The sequence below is a fragment of the Brassica rapa genome, chromosome A09 (assembly GCF_000309985.2).
Source record: "Brassica rapa cultivar Chiifu-401-42 chromosome A09, CAAS_Brap_v3.01, whole genome shotgun sequence".
Classification (NCBI taxonomy): domain Eukaryota; kingdom Viridiplantae; phylum Streptophyta; class Magnoliopsida; order Brassicales; family Brassicaceae; genus Brassica; species Brassica rapa.
In genome coordinates this window covers 28,460,475-28,466,474 of record NC_024803.2, presented here as the reverse complement: position 1 = coordinate 28,466,474, position 6,000 = coordinate 28,460,475, and the positions used below count along the sequence as shown (strand labels likewise).

Sequence of the window (6,000 nt, the reverse complement as noted above, 5' to 3'; positions counted from 1 at the left end):
AATAACAAGTATCATGGCTTGGCTCTAGAGGATCCATTTGATCACTTGGACAGGTTTGACAGCTACTGTGGGTTGTCAAAAACCAATGGTGTGTCCGAAGATGCCTTAAAGCTCAAGCTATTCCCTTTCTCTTTGGGGGATAAGGCACGTCAGTGGGAGAAGTCTCTACCCAGTGACTCCATCACTACTTGGGATGACTGCAAGAAAGCATTCTTGGAGAAGTTCTTCTCTACTTCAAGAACTGCTAAGCTGAGAAACGAGATTTCCAGCTTTCAACAGAAGAACTTGGAAGGCTTCAGTGAAGCCTGGGAGAGATTCAAGGGCTACCAAGCTCAATGCCCACACCATGGCTTTTCTAAGGAGAGCTTGCTGAGCACATTCTACCGTGGTGCTCTTCCTAAGTACAGAGCCAGACTGGATACAGCTAGCAATGGGTTCTTCTTGGGGAGAACTGAGGAGGATGCAGAAGAGCTGGTTGACAACATGGTAAAGAGTGATGCAGTCTACAGTGGAGACCACGACAGAGGCAGTAGAACAGATGATAAGCAGACGAGGAAAGAGATCAAAGCTTTGGAAGACAAGATCGACCTACTCATTGCTGAAAAAGCAACCCAAGAGCAGCTGAAGTTTGTTGGTAACTCCAAGCAGGAAGATCCACTTGCTGTCAATGAGGTTGAGGGTTTGGAAGGTCAAGAGGAGTTGTGTTTCATTAACAACAATGGTAGCTGGTACAAAAAGGAGCCCAACTTTCAGTACAACAACTACCAACAGAAATCCTATCCCAACAACCAACAGAGTGGTTATCCGCCTAGAAATAACCAGCAAGGCAGCTATCAGCCTCAGCAAAACCCCTCGTCTGGTTCCTCTGCTCCTCAAGAGAGCAGCACTGATACCTTACTGAAACAAATCTTGGAGTCTCAGACTAGAAGTGAGAAGCAAGTTGGTTATGAGTTGAAGAACCTTCATTCCAAGATTGATGGGAGCTACAATGAGCTCAACAACAAATTCTCACACCTTGCTTCTACAGTCAGGAATTTAGAGAATCAATTTGCTTCCATGAACACTCACCAGAATCGCCAGCAAGGATCTCTACCTGGAAAGTCTGACCAAAATCCCAAGGAGGCCAAAGCTATCACCCTTAGGAGTGGTAAGCAGTTACCTCCTAGAACCCTCACCAAGGATGCTGAGAAATTAGGTGAGGGGGTTGCCATCAACATAGATGATGAAGTGGTGATTGTTGATGAGAAGATCAATGACGAGATCTTGGAGAAGATAGTGGAAGCCAAAGGTAAAGGAAAGGTTGGAGAGGAGAAGAAGACAATAAAGGATGGTGAAGTTGTTACTCCAGCAAGTGAAAGTTCTTTTGTTCCTTCTCCCTATAAACCCAAACTTCCATTCCCTGGTAGATTCAAGAAGCAGCTGCTAGAGAAATACAAAGCTCTGTTTGAGAAGCAAATGAGTGAAGCTCAGGTTGCAATGCCCATCATCGATGTTTTCATGTTGATTCCTCAATACAACAATTTCCTGAAAGATGTTGTAGCTGCAAAGAAGAAGGAGATGGAAGGCATGATGATTCTTACCCATGAGTGCAATGCCATCATCCAGAGGCTTGATGTTCCAGAGAAATTAGAGGATCCAGGAAGTTTCACACTACCTTGTGCTCTTGGACCTATGGTATTTGAGAAAAGTCTCTGCGATTTGGGAGCTAGTGTCAGCTTGATGCCTTTGTCTGTTGCAAAGAAGCTTGGATTCACTCAGTACAAGAAGTGTAGACTCTCTCTGGTGTTAGCTGATCGTTCAGTGAAGTATCCTGTGGGCATCTTAGAGGACCTCCCTGTGAAGATTGGAAGGTATGAGATACCTACAGATTTTGTGGTGCTTGAGATGGGTGAGGAGGCTCAAGATCCATTGATTCTAGGAAGGCCATTCTTAGCTACAGCAGGAGCTATTGTTAATGTGAAGGAGGGCACGATTGATCTCCATTTGGGTAAAGAGAACATCCTCCACTTTGACATCAAGAGGAAAATGAGGAAACCAACTGTGTTCGGGCAAGCCTTCTACATTGAAGAGATGGGCACTCCTGCTGATGAGCACCTTGAAGAGTTACCACCTGAGGACGACGAGGAGGGAGCATCTCCCTCTACTCATTCCCTATAGAAGGTAACCCACCACACTCCCTTCTATATACCATTTCATTTTTGCATATTAGTCTTCTTTTCGGTATCTCTCTCTCTACTTGACGACACAGAGACTGTGTCACTCAAGTTTGGGGGAGGTACCAAGTATTTGATCATGTTTGCTTTGATGTTGTTTCATTGAGTCATGCACGGCATACCTATTTGCATAGATTAAAAAAAAAAATCAATCACTTAGTTTGCATCATTTGCATTTTTAGGAGAGTCTAGAGCATATAGGTTGCATTCACTTGCATTGGGAGCAATGATTTTGAATGCCTTGTAAAGAACACTACGTTGCACTTGACTAGCTTTTGCACCTCTCAAAAAGACTTGTATGTTTCGAGCCTTGAAAACTCTTCCTGAAACTTGTTGATTGCTGAAACTCAGTCTTTGAAGCCAACTACAACCTTATTTGAACTGAACGAACTTAATGCTTCTTGCTCATGGTCCCTTGTGTACTGAGTCATGGCTATACACACTTGAGTTGTCACATCTTTTATACCAATCTTTTTTGACAAACTCTAGTGGTAGACCACTCCCAAAACCTTTTCCTCCTTTTAAGCTTTCATTGTTTGATGAGTGAGGCCTTTTTCGGAAAATCTTACATGTGCATAATGTTGAGAGTATCGGGAACGACAATGCTTGATCTTCATTCTTGCTAGATTGGGCACTCTATTGTCTAGCTATAGGTGGGGGTGAGTGTTGTGATTATGATTTGGGAGAAATGAAAAAGGAAAAGAATAGACTCTTTGTGCTTAAGTGAATTGTTTTATTGGGACCAATATAGAAGCCTCTAGCTCAAGTTTTGAAAAGTCTTGGCCCCCAGCCTAAAAAAAAAAAGAGAAAAAGAAAAACGAAAAAAAAAAGAAAAAAAAAAAAAAAAAAAAAAAAAAGAGAAAAAGAAAGAAAAGGGGGCTAGCAAAGTTGTTAGGAGCTAAGAAATGTTTTGAGGTTGTGAAAAATCCCTTGTAGATTTCAAAGAGAAAGAGTTAAAGTTCTTAGGATCTTTTGGTGAGAGATGTGAGTTGGGTTTGACATTTGGGAATGATTGTGTAATCGTATGTTTGGGAAAAGGGTAGAACAATGGAGATTGAGCATTGTATGCATGAGTTGGTCCCTTTCTTAGATATATTATGTGCAATGTCAAGGCTACTTGTTTTGAGAGTAAACCACCTTAAAGATCATATGTTTTGAACCTCTTGAATCACTTGAATAAAAGCCTTCCCTTACCCAACCAAATGACTTGGACCAACTGACCATTTGCAAGAATTCACCTGATGTTTTGTGCTTAATGAATGTGAGAGTTGGTTGATTTGAATGTGTGGATGCTTGATGATGAGTATAAGAACAAAAAGAGTTAAGATAGGCCTAGAGAAGCTAGAGTGTAATAAGAGAGTGTGCTAGTTGTGTTTCTTTTGGCTATGTGCTCCCACCTTCAACCTCTCTCCCTATGAGTTCTAGAAAGTTCACTTGTGGACAAGTAAAAGAACAAGTTTGGGGGAGTTGATATCTTGTATATTTACATTGTTTTATCCATTCATCCATGAGCATTTTCATCATATAGATTAGGATTTAGCCATGTCTAGGTTGCATTTTTCATTCATTGTCCTTATTAGGTGCTGGAGTGTGCCATGGAGTGATTTGAGATGTTTGGGAGCATTGTGATCCAAAAGGGGGTGAAAGATGAGCATGGATGGAGCCTTTAGAGAAATCTTCTGTTGCTAAGATTTTGTGGAGACACAGAAAATTGAGTTAGCTTTCTAATGGAAGTGGTTTCAAGTCATTTGGAGATGTAATGAAGGAGTTATGATCAATTTACTAGAGGCATATCCATCCTGGTCGAGCATCGCAGAGTGACCTCTCAGAGCGACCTACCGAGGTCGCTCCCAGCCAGAGCGACCAGTCCAGAGCGACTACCTCAAGTCACTCCCAGCCAGAGCGACCAGCTCAAGTCACTCGCGTTTTGACGCGTCGAGACACAAAAAAACGCGTCGGGAGCGACCTCCTGGAGCGACTATGCTAGGTCGCTCCGCGTGTTTTGCTTGGACGATTTTTATGTTATTTCAGGGGCCTTTTGGTCATTTGTTTTGATGTTTTTACACTTTCTAAACCTAAGTTAAGTACTTTTGTAAGCCATTGGAGGCAAGATAATCTCTTTTCTAGAGAAGAACTAGTAAAAAACCTCTTTTGATTCAGATTTCATTGCTTTCATCTTGGGTTCTTGTTGATTTCTTATCTATTTCTCTACATGGTTAATCTGAAATCCAATATGGGTTTAAGAGGAATCATGGAGATTAGTGAGTAATCACCTTTTGAATTCATGGGTTAGGGAGATTATGGGTGATTAGGTTAGTTCTAGGATGTTTTAGTGTAGATCATTCTTGTTCCTTGCTAGTAGAGTATTCATAATGCATCTTCTGAGTTGGCCACTCAAAAGTTGATCAATAGACATTTCCCACCCAAAAGGTGTTTGATGAAATGCCTGAGACAACTCTCCTAGGCTTTTAGTATACTTTGCCAAAGACATTTGTTGTTAAAGATGCTAAGATAGCTAATAGACTTGTTAGTAATGATTGCTTTCATATTATTCAACCAAAGACATTTGATGTTTGAGATATGTTAGCAAATGAGCATTCATCTAGACATAGAGCTTGCTTAGAATTGTGCCTAGGCTTAAGGCTGATAGTTTGATTGATCATTTGCCATCCTTAGTTCGATACTTGATCACCCAAGGTCTAATCCCTATGCCCATGAGTTCTCTTTTCCCTTAGTCAAGAAAGTATCATTCTGTTATTGCTTTCTAGTATTAGTAGTAGTTTAAAACTCATCTAAATCATTGGTTGCACTTAGATTAAGTGAGTACTTGCATTCTCAGTGCTTTGATATCCCTCAGAACTGGTTCGACAATCATTTATACTACAACATTTGTCTTAGGAGCCTTGAAAACTCCTAACATCAGTATTATAAAATTTCGGGTATGCAAAATCTAAACTTAACACGAATGTCTACAAAAAGTAGAAATTGTATTCAGAATTTTTGTCATGGTTCTACACAGTGTAGAAGGTGCATTCTACGGATAAAAAACCAATTTTTCCGAAAATTAAAGAAGTTTCAGTTAAGAAAATATTCTAAAAATATTCTAATTTCCTAAAACGTGTCCTGGTCGATTTTCTTTGTCAAAATATAAAAAAAAAAACAATTTTGGCTTTTCTTCTTCATCAATCTATGATTTCTCCATAGTTTGTCTTGTGATTTTCACAAACTCTTGTTTTATGATGCATATCTATACAATATGTGGTGTTTGGGAAATTAATGCAAGCCCGGGATGAATTTTTTCGGCTGATGATAAAGGGGGTAAGGCTACTGTTATTGGAATCAAGTTCTACCTTAGAGAATTTTAAAAGAATAGTTTGGAGGATTTTTGAAACCAAATGCAATCAGGTTACATGATATTTTTGATATGTGTCATGTGCTCTTTTTTTGAAATTGTTTTTTACATTTTTTTTCTTTCTAAAACATTATGGGATAACCTTTTTTTTTTTTATCTTTTTCCATTAAACTTTTTAAAATGGTTTTAATTTATATTTAATTTGATTAAGGAAAGGTTAGTTTTGGGATTATGAAAAATATTATACTATAGGGACAACTTAGTGATGGTTTATCCATAGGGACAACCATGTTGTTTTTGGTTCAGTTTTAGCAATTTTCCCTAATTTCTAAAAGAAAAATAAATAGTAAAACATGTAGTAAAAATAGTAAAAACTTATAATTAAAATAAACTAAATTTTTTATCAAAATTTATAATATATATTTTGACCCGTCT

At 39.0% G+C, this 6,000-nt stretch overlaps 1 non-coding gene across 1 annotated transcript; it reads right to left on the bottom strand.

Moving 5' to 3' along the window:
• Positions 1-246: 246 nt before the first annotated feature.
• On the bottom strand, positions 247-353 carry LOC117128623. The gene has a single exon (XR_004452017.1). It is a non-coding gene; the product is annotated as a small nucleolar RNA R71 (small nucleolar RNA).
• Positions 354-6,000: the final 5,647 nt, after the last annotated feature.